Source organism: Vicugna pacos, chromosome 7 (assembly GCF_048564905.1).
Source record: "Vicugna pacos chromosome 7, VicPac4, whole genome shotgun sequence".
Taxonomy (NCBI): domain Eukaryota; kingdom Metazoa; phylum Chordata; class Mammalia; order Artiodactyla; family Camelidae; genus Vicugna; species Vicugna pacos.
Window position 1 is genome coordinate 51815149 of NC_132993.1, and position 14103 is coordinate 51829251.

A 14103-nucleotide genomic window follows, 5' to 3' on the forward strand; every position below is an offset into this window, starting at 1 on the left:
GGGTTTTTCTATACTGCTAACTGAAGAATTCATTAGAAGAAGGTAAATGTATTACTAAGAGAGGAGCTGAAAAAAATAGATCATGTTACCTAGTTTGAGTAGCGGCAGAAAGAAAATTAAGAACTATTTAATAAGTACCAATTATGTATCATGTATAAGGAGATACAGGGGTGAACAAAATAGTTACGTATGTAACCATGCCCTCAATTATGTTAGCAGTTGAGACAGAAATAAATGAATACTCATATAATGTGTAAATACCAATGGTATTAGTTACTCTGAAAGAAAAATACAATTTTGAGAACACAAAGGGTGGAATGTTTTACGCTGGATGCCCTGGAAACAGATTTAGAATGGGAGCTTCACGAAGAAATCTTACTGCAAAGTGCTCTCTTCGTGACTTGTGAAGACACTGAAGAAGCAGAATTGGATTAATGTAGACATTGGGCCACGACATGGTTGCACCTGAAGTCTCAGCTGATCTTATGCGAAATCTGGTTGCTAAAATAGCCCTTCAAAGCTGCCTCATATTGAGGTAAAGGAACAGAGCTCTGCATCTTCCCATCATTGTAGCCTCTGGCTATAGGTTGCTCTGCTGGAAGAGTTTATAACCACGGTAAGGTGCTCTCTGCTGCAGCCGAGGGAGATTCACATTGAGAGATACACCGTGAGCTTCAGCAGCCTATTTTCCCTACAGCTCGGGTGGTGTTACCAGCACTAAATATTTTTAGCAGTTTCCAAGAGTCACCTTAGCCATGTATTAGTACTATCTCCTAGGACTCTGGTCAGACTTTTACGTCTTATAGCACAAAACGTATCCCACCCACATCAATACACTCTTTCTTATCGGTTTTATGTCTGCTTCCCCAAGTGCATCTCAGAATCAGTTCCCTACATTCTCTCCCTGCTCTGGCTGGTATGTATCAGCCAGATCCTGGAGTTCCTTCAGTGTCCCTCTCCTTCCAGAGCAGATCACTTTCATTCCTGTTCAGGCGACAATGGGATGTGACTTTTTAAAAACTGATACGGTTACTGAAATGGTTTCTAGGATGGTAGGTGGCAGTAGATCACTGGAGGGGTAAGCATTGTCTTGCAAAGCATCTGCCTTACTTGAGGCCTGTACACAATCTTCAAGTAAGGGGAGCCCCTAAATTCTAATAAAAAGAGTATATGGTCAATTTTGTAGGTCAACAGGGTCAGGTAATTTGGGAACTCGAATTTCTCAACGACATACATCTAGGAATCCTCACTCTGCCCCCGAGGAGGAGTCCCTCTCTTCCTGCGTGGGCTCTAACCTTGGCGTGGAAGAGCTGCTGCGCTAAGGTGGCAGCTTCATCTGCAGCTGTTCTTCTTAGGACGGAGTCACGGATCTGATCCTCTGCTCTGTCTTCCCTCAGCCACAGGGGATGAGGGTTTTTTCTTTTAAGTGCATCTGATGAGGCCCTGTAGGTTTTATACTTTGCATTAAATTGGGGATAAATACTCCGAGCCTGACATCTCTTTTCAATGGGTCAATGGAACTCATCAGGAGTCACCTATTCCTACAGGCACTGTAGCTAATTTGGTCATCCCTCCCATGTGCCAGAAACACTACAGTTGATGTTGTAACCTCCCCTCGGTATTCCATCCCAGTTCATCACCAGTTAGTGTTTATCTAAACTAGAGCAAGCCAGAGGTGACCCATGCTCATCTTAACATCAGTGAAAGTGTCCTTATGCCACCCATACACTAAGCATTTCAGTGCTAAGGTTTTCACTTTATAGTTGGCTTCCTAGGACCACTCTTGATACTATCTTAGGTTGGGTTCCCTGGAAACAAACTCCGAGGGGGAAAAAAAAAAGTTGTGTCCTAAAAGTTTATTGGGAAGAGCTCTAAGGAGCTATCTGTGAAGAAGTGGGGAAGACAGGGTTGGACAGAGAGAGATGTTGATTCACCATACAACTGAGACCTCAGTCACCACTACATGGACATCTGGAGCTCAGTTGTCCCAACTTAAGGCAAAGGGCCAACCATTTTTATTCCCTCCTCAGACATGGTATAGCCTTCTGCAGATGACCATTTCCAGTGAAAGATGCAACTATGAACAACCAGCAGCCTATATTCCCGACAGTTTACTTCACCTCTGAAAAAGGGATGTGGATCAAGTAGGCTTTATTGATTACAGGAGGATTTAAGGTAAGGCTTTTTGTTTTGTGAAGAAATATATAGATTAAGATTATAAAAGGCAATATAAAAACAAATGGTGGGAGAGCATTTCAGGCAGAAGACCGACCATGTGTGAAGGCTCCAATGTTAGGAAAGACAATGTCCTTCCAAAGGACTTAAAGAAGTCAGTCCACTGTGAAGTGGAGTGAGCAAAGGACAGAGTTGCTCAGGAATTTCAGGAGATACAAGCTGCAACTAGACCATATAGGATCATTTGGGTCCTATTAAGGAGTTTGAATTTTAATATAACATAATGGGAAGTCTTGCAGAATAAACAATCAAGCATTTAAAGAGGCACTTTTTTTTTTTTTAAGAAAGAAAAAGAACAAAAGACATCTCTTTGGGAGACAATATTGAGAATGGTTTGGAAAAGTACCCAGAACACAACCAGAGAGGCCTCTTAGTGATTGTGGAGATGAAGAACAGTGAAAAAAATTACAAAATTTATGATAGAGTCAAAATCCACAGGACTTGATAATGGATTAGATATAAACACTGAAGGACAGAGATGTGGCAAGAAAGACAGATGAAGCAGCATTCTGGTTTGAAAACTGCATGGTGTTGTGATTTAAGGGCACTGGAGGTGGAGACTGCAGATCTAATGAACCTATAAGATGCCCAATGGTAATGTCAAGGCAGTTGGATATATGGGTATGGAACTCCAATGAGAAAGCTAGGCCAGAAAAATAAACTTAGGAGTTAAAGACTATACTTAAACCAAGGAGAAGAATGAGCTCAAATATGAAGAAGGTGTAGATTGGGGACATAAAAAATCTCAGGTAAGAGATATGAAAAATATTGTCAAGTTGGGTAGAGAACCCAGTTTCTAAATATTCAAGCTTTAGCAGTTTCACCTTCCTTTCATGTCTCTTAATTCCCCTCTGTCTCTGTTCACTTCAAACCCCTGCACTTCCACTTGGTGAGCTCCATACTCTATCAACATATGTTACTTGGCTGCATACTGTTACAAGAATGTCACCAGAGACCCTTGGAATTCAACTTGAGTGGGTTCTAGAAAACCTTGGATTTAAATTCAAATGTTTGCTTCCAATCTAAAGTTCTTTGGAAAGTCCCTTTTCTTTCCAAAGTTGTCTATATTACAGTTTCAGTTTTTCAGTTACGCTTATGTCAGAGAAAGTCGTTATTAGTTTCATTTTTCATGTCTTTAACATCGGTTTCTCTTCCTTTTAAACAAGGATGTGCCTCAGGTGTGAACTACTTGAATGCAGTAACCATGTCTTATTCATCTTATGGTTTCAATGTTTAACCTCATGTATAGCAAAAAAGCAGTGATCACAAATGTTTATTGAATAACTAAGTGAATTAAGACTGAATTAATGACTAGGAAGGTGTATGGGGCTAAGAAAGTAGTGACTACTTATAACCCCAATCACTAGAAAAATCATTATACCTCAACAGTCTTTTCTGTAGCCTATTCTGACTTCTGGGACAGGCAGTGGATTCAGAGATGTTGTTATGTATCCTATGTACATTAAAGTATTAGTTAATTTTTTTTAAATAGGTGCATTTCAGTGTAAAAGTACACAGGATTCTGGTGAGGAAATTTTTTTTCCACAGTTGCATGATAAATTTAGAGGCACCACTAAACATGCCTGATGTTAGCCACCCCCACCAAAAAAAAAAAAAAAGAGGCAGAAAAAAATAAATCATTTGACATACGATGACTAAGAAAAGAAGCAAACATTTTTCTATTAGTCAAATGCCAAAGTATGCAGCAAAATCAAAGAAACTTAAAAACAAGCAAAACCAAAATAACATTGCTTCAGGCACAAAGGAAGTATCAACCAAATAATAAAATGTTATTCCAAAAAAACAGATTTCAGTTCTTTTCCATGTTCACTAGAAAACTGGCAGCAAATCAGATTTCAACAATTTACCCAAGATGATAAATGTACCAGAAATTTTTATCATAAACAGTGGAGGAAGAGAAGAATGCAAAAGCAGGAGACCACAGTTAGAGGTGCTGAGAGGGGGCTGGTTGGAGACCTATGGGGGACCAAGATGCTATGTTTGAGCAATATATATTTTCTGAAAACCAGAGGCTGGGATTTTTACTTCTGCTCTTTTCTTAAATGAGGTTTTCTTATATAAGTATAAATACATTTACTAAGGAGAAATAAAGTTAAGTAACATTACCTTGATCAAAGCAAGTTTATGTTGTAGGACTTCATATACTGAAAATCATTTGAAATTGTACATAAAATACTAGGGTTTTTTTTTTCTTGTTCAATATTTTTGGGGCATTTTGAAGAGAATTTTTTTCACTATTCAAAAAGGAAATGATCAATCTGCTTCTGTCCATTGCCACATGGTAACTTTGAAAAGCATCATTATCCTGGAATATCTATTTTTCTAAGGATATATTTCATTATGAATAATTCAGTACACACTCACACATATATATGTATATACATATATTGTTTGCATTTAGATCCTTAAGTTGCTTAACTAATACAGAATTTTTGGTCTTTTAGAGCTTTTTAGGGATATAAAAACTTCTGCTTCGAGATAGAATAGAGTTCAATTCACATTTATGATATAGTTACCTTAAAGTATGTTGAAATTCTTATTATAAAATGAATAAATTCAAACACTTATAAATTTACAGAGAATAATAAAACAAACCCTCATATTTCTATCACTCACATTCAACACGTATCATCTCAGGACCAGTCTTTCAAATGTTTCTCCTGTAAGACCTACACAAATTATTTTGTATTAAAATTTCTACTTTATATCATTTCATTCACCAATAGTGACCACTCCTAAGAGACACTTTTTTCCTTAAAAAAAAAGTGGTGGGGGGCAAAATAAGAGGGTAATCTGATTCTAGCCATTCAGCTATGGGGCTGAGCAGTTGTAATGGCCTGAAATCTGGCTCTAAAGGAGATTCTTAAATGTCACATTAGTTACCTTTTAACTGTATAAAAATAAATAATCAAAGTTATCAGTAATAAAACTTGAAGCCTATTCAACACATGAATATGAATTACATGCCTTTTGGAGGTTTAAGTTTACTTTTTCTCACGTGACAGACATTTTGGTGTCCTTTTCACAATCAGTTCATGTTTAGTCCTCTGGCTTTCGGGTCTTATACAAATCACATCAAAGCAAGGCAGAACCCCGAACTAATCCAGAATCCCTGAATAACAGCCATTGGGTACTTTCAGTGATGAGAAAATAATACTCACTTTGGTCATTTTACAGGATTTCATGCTTTCACTTTATATTCAGTAAATCATTTAAACTCATTCACAGTTCATTATCCATTCATCCATCTATCATGTACCTACTTACGTACCTGCTCATTTAATGAACACTGATTGTGTGTCATGCACTGAGCTAGGTGCTTAGGCTACAAAGGTGAAATAAAAATCTATGATCTGATATCCAGACGATTAAAATATCATTCAATGGTAAGAAGAAATGAGCTATCAAGCCATGAAAAAAGATGAGGAAACCTCAAATGCAAAGGCTACATACTATAGAATTCCAACTATATGAACATCTGGAAAAGGCAGATGGAGGGAGTACAAAGATCACTGGTTACCAGGGTTTGGGAGGATGGAAGGGGTCAATTGATGGACCACCAGAGCTTTTTGAGGGCATTGAAACCATTAAGACATTGTAATTATGGATACACGTCATTATACATTTGTCCAAACTCATAGAATATACCAAAGAGTGAAACCCTGTAACTATGGACTGTACTCAATACTCATGTACCAGTGTTGGCTCATTAACTGCAACAAATATATACCACTAATACAAGATGTTAATAATAGGAGAAACTGGAGGAGGCGGGTATATGAGAACACTCTGTGCTTACTGCTCAAATGTTCTATAAAACTTAAGCTATTAATTTTAAAAAAGGCTATTAATTTAAAAAAATCTATGGTCTTTTTTTCTCTGAGATTTCAAGATCTAGTTTGGGGCAGATGTATGAATAAACTATTTTTTATTAGTTTCCTAGGTTTGCTGCAACAAATTACCACAAACTGGTGGCTATAAACAAAAGGTGTGTATTCTCTCATAGTTCTGGAGGCCCAAAGTCTGAAATCAAGATGTCCACAGGACCATGCTCCCTCCCATCTCTTTACAGCTTCTGGTGGCTCTAGGAGTTTCTTGGCTTGTGGTCAATTCAACCTCTGACTCCATCTTCATATAGTCTCCCTTTCCCTCTGTGTCTCTCTCCTCTATATGTCTTATGAGCACACTTGAATTGGATTTAAAGTCCACCCGTATAATCCAGAATGATCCCATCTCAAGATTCTTTATATCTGCCAAGATCCTTTTTCAAAACAAGGTGACATTCAGAGGTTCAGAAGATTAGGGGGTGGATGTACCCTTCTGGGGCCCCCATTCAACTCACTGCACTACCCATAACATGATCTGCACTATAGCAGAGTATGAACAGAGCCCTCTGGGAGGGAATTGTGAAACGATCATCGGGAATGTGACGTGAGATGAATACTGAAGGTTGAACTGGAGTCTGCTAGACTGGGGCAGAAGTTTAATCATGTGAGGGGCAGGGGAATGCCACCTCTGGGGAGATATTCCAGGTGACAACAATGCATGTTTAGGGAATAGTAAGAAGGTCAGTGTCCCTAAAGGGGGGCTGGAAGGGTTAAATGAGGGCTAAAGGAATGCAAGCTGGTGAGTTTGAGACATCAGACTATGGCCAGGTTATAAGGTGACGACAATCTTAATAGAAGAGCATTTGTTCTTCACCCTATTTACAAAGTTCCTAAAGACAAGATCAGATTCATACTTTAGAAGTAAGACTGTTGGCAACAGGGTTAGAACTTTGGGAAGCAGAAATGGCAGGGAAATGAACAGGTTACATTCAGTAAGATTCTACTCAGCAATGAGGTGAGAACAGAGAGGAGAATGGACAGAAATTTGGAGGTAGAATAGATAGCTGGTGAGGAACAGCTGGATTTGGTGAGTAGGGAGGGATGAGAGGCTAGGTCTTCAGTTGATGCCATTATCCGAAGCAACTTTTGGAGGAAGGGAGTGGTTTTATGTGGGGTGTAGAAAGTCACGAGTTAACTTTTGGAAATATTTGATTTTGTTGTATCTTGTACTCGAGTTCTAAATTTGGTATATCAAAATGTTTTGCTTCTGAGCAGTAAAGGGCTCTGGAAAAAGGAAACAAGATTTGGAGGAAATCTTCAAAATTACCTTGAGAATTTCCCACATGGGTCCCTCCCAGGCAGTTCCTGTCACAGATGACAAGCTCAAACAGACCACATGGCCTGGAAACATAAAAGGAATGGGGGACTCGTCAAGTATGAAGAAGCTTCACTAGTTCGCAGAGGCAAGAAAGTATTTTCCCTTCTTGAGGGGATAAAAGAAGTCGGAGATTACTGCCACGAAGTAGCAGCGCACTCTTACTACAGATGACACAAAGAATCAGGGCACCAGCTTTCACCCAGAGAGGATTTCAAACCCACAGAATGTGGCCTTACTACCTTTCATTTTTACCTCTGCAGAGCTGGGGCAATGAAAGAAGAACTTTACTTTCCAACATAAAAAATAAACATAGTATCACTGTGACAGGGACTGATTCAGTATGGAAACACTGACTGTAGGCGCATTCTGGCTTACTTCAAAAGACTTTCAATAACTGCCAAAAGAGTTTATTTGGATAGTTTCAGTTTCATGTGTTTAATCAACTAAAAACTCAATCCAGGGTTGAGAGTGTGACACAGCATGTGTTCCGAAGAGGGTGTACACGTGTTCATATCTGTGGGGGCATGAGTGTGCAGGCGTGTGTGGGTATTCATGCACGAGCAAAGGTATGTGCGTGTTAGGAAATGGTATTGTTTCATATCATGCATTCCTTTAGTAGGGCTTTGCTCAGAATCTTCACAGCTGCGCTCATATTGAGCCTAAATTTCCATGATTTTTCTAACACTTCATCATGCTCTAGATCTAAAATTAGTGTGTTGCCAAGGGATCTGTGACTACAGGCAAGACTAGAGAGCACAAAAGTAAAACTGCTTTCCCTCTTGTTAACAGACTTCACTCAACTCCATGTCTTTTAGGGACTACTACATCCTATCAGTCGGTTTCAGTGTACTAGTCAATGTATATCTTGTCATTTAGTTACACAATGAAAGAAAATAAGGGGTTCTTAAAAGAAATTTATTTCGTGGAGTTTTCTGTTATTAAAATTAGGTAAATTTCTCAACACAGCCATTTGTAGATGAATGTGCTAATAACAATGTGATAATGACCACCTTCCATACTGTTGACTTTTTGAGATTGGGGGCAGGGAAATTAAACAACACCTAATCCAGTATTTCCTCATCTTTTCTTACCTGATTAGTTATTTGGAGTGTTCGATAAAACCATGAATTCACACGATCTATCCCTGCTGAATAGCAATGTTTAGGATTATCCAGCAATTGGTGAGTTTATAAAGATTCAGTAAATTTGGAGAATCACAAACTAGCCCAATCCCTGGTTTTTCAGATATGAAGATTGAGACAAAGTAAAATTGTTAATCCAGCAAAAGATAACTCATTTAGGCCTAGAACCCACATCTCTTTCTCCTAAACCACTGCTCTGGTCCACCAATCTTCTAGGCACAAAATACACATAGAAATTCTGATTTGGCTTTCTCAATACAAGAGAGTTTAAAATGATTCTAGTATGCCACTGTGACTTTGGTCCCAATTCAAATACACATTTCACCGTGCAGCTCAGTGGTTGTAAAGAAGACAACCTGTTAATGATGCCAGAGTTGTAATATTTATCCCTTTAGAGCCATATAGGAAAACAAAAACAAAAAGCAGCACTCTGCTCATACTGCAGTTAACCATCCAGCCAGCCAGCTGTTCTGCAAATGTTTGTTGTTGATCAGAAAGGGCATCAGGTGACAGGGTGTGGGTGACTCAGCGCCACCATCCACATTGGAGGGACCTAACTCCGAGCGTGTATGTTGAGTGTAATGCCTTGGTAGCAACATTTTGGCAGATGAAGAACAACTTATTTTTAAAACCAGTGTCATTTAGTAGGAACTGTTCTTACCAGTTCCTTATTCAAGAGGATGGTGGTCATTGTATCTAAAGAACTTAAAATGTGGGTGGAGAGACAGAGGCTGAAACAGAAACAAGAGATTACAGGCCAGACTGTGCCCAGACTTGTTCTGAACAATGAGGTGTGATACTATGTTCCCTCTCAAGTTTCATTCCTCATGCAAGTGTGCTAAATTGTTACATCAATTGTTTAAGAAAATATTCTGGGTCATTTTTTAACACTGACAGCCACTTCTATATTACACTGGCATTAGCTCTCTAAATAATATGAATTCTTTCCTGAAGGAAACACCTCAGTAAATATATGTGTTGCTAATTATGTTTCTTTTGCAATTTCTCCAAAACCATGAGCAAGGGTTTACAGGTACTATACCGTCCTTTTGTAGAAAACATAGGCAAGACTTGCATTTTCTTTTTGGAAATTTTGTGGATTTACATAAACTGCGCATAATTTTCATGTTTCAATTTTCCCAATTGTTAACTGTGATCAAGAGCAACTGGTTTAACAGATATGGTCTCACCTGGGGGCACTGTAAACCAAGTGCTCACCTGCCCAGTCCTTCACCTTTCTAGGATAAACAAAGTGGGAAGTCACTGGGCTCAGAGATAGTCGCCATTTTCTAGCTTGCCACTGTCTTTGGGCAGCTCCCAATGCCGGCTTCGCTTCTCAGTTTACTAGATCTTTCCAAGTGAACTACTAGGAGAGATGGGAAGATAAGGATGGACCTATATTAAATTTTTTCAACTTCATGCTGTTGCCAGAATGGTAGCAAATGATACTGTATGCCATTCATCAGTGCAGTCCCCACTCCATACTTCAGCCTCATCTCTACTACTTGGGGAATGACTGAACAACTCTTACCATGTGCCATAGTCTAACATAAATCCTTTGCTTGCATTAATCTCATTTGATCCTCCCAACTGTTCTAGATATAGGTTAAAGCTTATTCAAATTTTCCTGGGAAAATGAATGCTCAGAGAGGACAAAATAATTTACCCAAATGCATGTGACTATCAAGTATAAAATCTGGTATTTGAACATTTTCAGTGTGATTCTGAAGCCAAAGCTTTTAACCACCTGACTATCCTCTCTTTAAAGAAGAGCAAAGGGACTAGGAACAATCGGAAGCACCAACCCAAATGAGACACCCTGGCCTGTCTCAGAGACATGTAGTAAGCGGTTAGCGTTCGGTAGCACCAGCTCCTCTTTCTCCCCCTTCTTCAGGTACAACTTGCTTTAAATTGTTGTTTGAAGGATCAACTAAGGCAAATGATAATGGAAGATGTAAGTTTCAGTAATTCATAGAGAACGGGTCACTGACTACTCAGAGAAAGGAACTAGCATTTGGTGAACACCAGGCCTAAGTATTTCACTTATGACGTGTACCTATTACTACGTCACACTGGCCCCTTTTACAGAGGAGGCATTCGAGTTCTTTATATTAATCCAGTTGTATCACTTCTCACATTGAAGATATAAAGATACATTGTTCTTACTTTCCAAATATCCTCTGCCTAAGTGGGAAGTCGGATACGAATGCATGAATTACAATAGAGAAATAAACGTAAAGGGATATATGCTACAAAATACATTTACTGTCTTTTGATTTACTCACGCAAAAGCTTCAAGTAAAGATAATAAAGATACTTTCATGAGATTCTACCGAATTCTGGACTTCTCACTTGGATAACAGACCAATTAAGTCTAGGATGGAATTTATCTCAAGTTAAGATATTCAAAAGTCATTTTTAACTTAAAGCTTATTGAAATAATCTAAGGACACCCCCAAAATGATACATCCTGGAAATTTTCTCCACAAAAGCTCCATGGAAGGTGCTGACTACATGACATTCACAGTTAAAATAATTTTCTATAGACAGAGGCAGTAAAATCAAAGCTATGACATTTTTATCCCATCAAGCTATTCCAGATATAAGTTCTATCTATTGACAGGATATCAAGGAGTTAATCATTAAAGTAATGTATCTGGCACCACAATAACTGGCTTTAAAAAAATTCCTTTCAATAAAACATAACACTGCAGTTGAGTTTTCAACTGCTTTCCTTTTTGATTGTCTCTGAACAGACACATATTTGATGCACAAGATGCACTTAAGTTTAATGTTCCCAAAGCCACAGACAACATTTTGTGCTATTTTCAATAAGCATTTTAATAGAAAGCATGGCCAATAGTAAGAAACACAGTAAAACCTAGTGACTTCTCAATACATCCATAAACTATCAGCTGTTTTAGGAAAATGTAGAAACTGCTCAAAGAGAGCCTTCAAATCAAGTCTCAATAGTTCTCGAGTCAAATACAACTAGAAGGAGCAACTGAAACCAAGAAAACTAATTCTATATGAAAGCCCTATGATCAAAGAACTATTAAAGCCACTCCTAAATATTAATGAAACCAAAATCTGTGGAGATGAATCATGTCATTCTGAAATGACATTTTTCAATACTGTACAGAGCGCGGTGTAAATAGTAATATGAATTATAACTGTAAGGAAGATTTCAAAGTGTTAGGAAACTAAGTGGCTATGCATTCTTCAAGGAAGATGAGTACAACAGAAGCTAATCCTGTTTATAAATAATTATAAATTTACTTTGTTTTTTAAAGAAATATTTTATTATATTTGCACTGTTGAATACACACAATACAATAGTTTTGTCTTCAGCTTCCACAGAGGGAAAAAAAATCATGTATGTTCTCCTCTGCTCCCAGAACAAGAAAACTATCCCATTCTTTCGCCTGGCCTTGCAAGTCACCATCCCCGCCCCCTCCAACCTATCACCTCTTCTACTATATCCAGATTGAGGGTACTGCAAATGTAAACCAGTCCTCTTAGAAACATACATAAGAAGCCTTTCTTTAGAAAATTAAAAATAAGTAAACTTTTTTCATATTGGGATCTAGGGCTCTGTAAGAAGGGTATTCCAATTGATGGCAGAAAGCCATTGTGAGGAAACAAACTGTGCAGAAGTGGGTCCACACAGACTTTGCAGCTCCGAAATAACTTATATATGAGTTCTTTGTATAAATTTGGCTCACCTCAGCAACGCTTTTTCTTTAAATTACACAGAAATCTGAAATGCACTGGGTGTATGTAAGGGCAAACTGTGGCCCTGAGTAAAAACGTGTATTTAAAAGGGGAAATGTGGAAGTAATTATTACCTTGATGTATTTACCAGAATGCACAGAATGTATTCAGCACGTCTCGCCTGGCACTGAGGGTTTCGCAGAACACCTATGACTCTAAAAATCCAGCATTTGGCATTATGTGATCCCGGAGTTAATGATAAACCACTTTACCCAGGCATTGTTGCCTTGGAGCCTCAACAAGCCAGTCTGTTGAGATGGACCGAAAGACTTATTTCAAATGGTAAGTCACATGGCTGCTGGCTTCAACCATTCTCCACTGCAAAATGAACAAACCAGTGTTACAGGCAGGCAGGCACTTTAGAGAAATAAACAGGAACTTTTGTTTCCTTCCACTTAGAGGCGAAAAAGCAAGACAAAGGAAGGAGTGCTATGTAACTGCAAAAGAAATCTAGTTGGTTTTCAAGATTACTGTTGGGTCTTTAAATTGTGCTCATGACTAAGCCAACATTCTTATTTCCTGATGACTAGACTCAAAAGGAGGCTCTGGTCAGTATTAAAAAGTGTCCAAATACCCAAGAGTGAGGAGGATGTGTAAGGGGTGGGCTCCAAGGGGCTGGTTACAATATTATATGCTCTATCAAGTAACCTCGAGAAGGGAGAGTGTGCAGCGGAAAGCCAAGCCAGAGACCTGTCCAAAGCCAGGAAAGGTCCACAGTAACAAACTGATGAAAACATAGAAAATTTTCTAATTTACAGGTGCAGAGACAGAGTTACAAGCTGGGCCCTGGGAGAGACGCTTACTGAAGGAGAAAGGTCAAACAACCTGGAGGGTCCCCAGCTTTCAGCATCTATCACTGTACATTTAGGTTTAACATTATGAGACCACAAGTGTGTAATCTGTGGATGTGCTGAGCTGGCCAAATAGTACAGGAAAAGAGATGTAAAATGTTGCATCTCCTGTGGCTCCTGGAACAAGAGATAGTAACTACAGCCTCTTCACAGCAAAGCTGTAAGACATAGTTCTACTATCTCCTATTCGTTCCTCTACGATCACCCCGCAGAGCCTCTAAGTCAACTTAAGAATAATGGATACAAATAAAATGCTGAGTTTTAGCAGGGTTTGGGGTTTCTAGGTTATACAGAAGCTTGAAAGACTAAATTTACTAGAAGGAAGTAAGGCTTGATTGAGTCTAGGAAAGCAAAGAACAATTTTCTGCTGAGAACAAATACTGGAAAGGCCATTCCAGGTAAAGGAGAAACAGCATGTGCAAATAAATTAGTAGGCCCAAGGAACTGGAGCAATTTATTATGGATGGACCACAGATTATTTGTAGGGTAGTGGCAGGAGGCCAGATTATAAAGTAGCTAACTAACCTGTGCTATGAAATTTGAACTTTACCTTTTAGGCAATAAGCAATTGAAGCTGCTAGGGTGTGTGTGGAGGGGACTGGGGGGTGTCACATGTTTAAAAGTACCTGTCAGAAATCTCACTCTGGCAACAGTATGAAATATAGGTTGTAAGTCGGCAAAACTGGAGGCACAGGAAACCAGTTAGAAAAAGTTTTATTACAATAGTTCAGCAAAATATTGAGATTATGGAATAAACAATAACAGTAGAACAAGAGAAGATGAATTCAAAAATACTTAGGACAAAGTCTGGCTGCACTTATGAAAATGGAACTTTAAGGGAACTGGTGGTTTTCTGACCAGAGGTATGGAATACA

General features: G+C 38.7%; 1 long non-coding RNA gene across 2 annotated transcripts; it reads left to right on the forward strand.

The window, feature by feature from the left end:
• Window positions 1-375: 375 nt before the first annotated feature.
• Window positions 376-13677, forward strand: LOC140697415 (uncharacterized). Of its 2 annotated transcripts, XR_012074433.1 has the most exons (5): window positions 376-616; window positions 2031-2175; window positions 8561-8642; window positions 12469-12659; window positions 13136-13677. It is a non-coding gene; the product is annotated as an uncharacterized lncRNA (long non-coding RNA). The 2 variants fall into 2 exon arrangements; XR_012074434.1 differs by lacking the exon at window positions 8561-8642.
• Window positions 13678-14103: the final 426 nt, after the last annotated feature.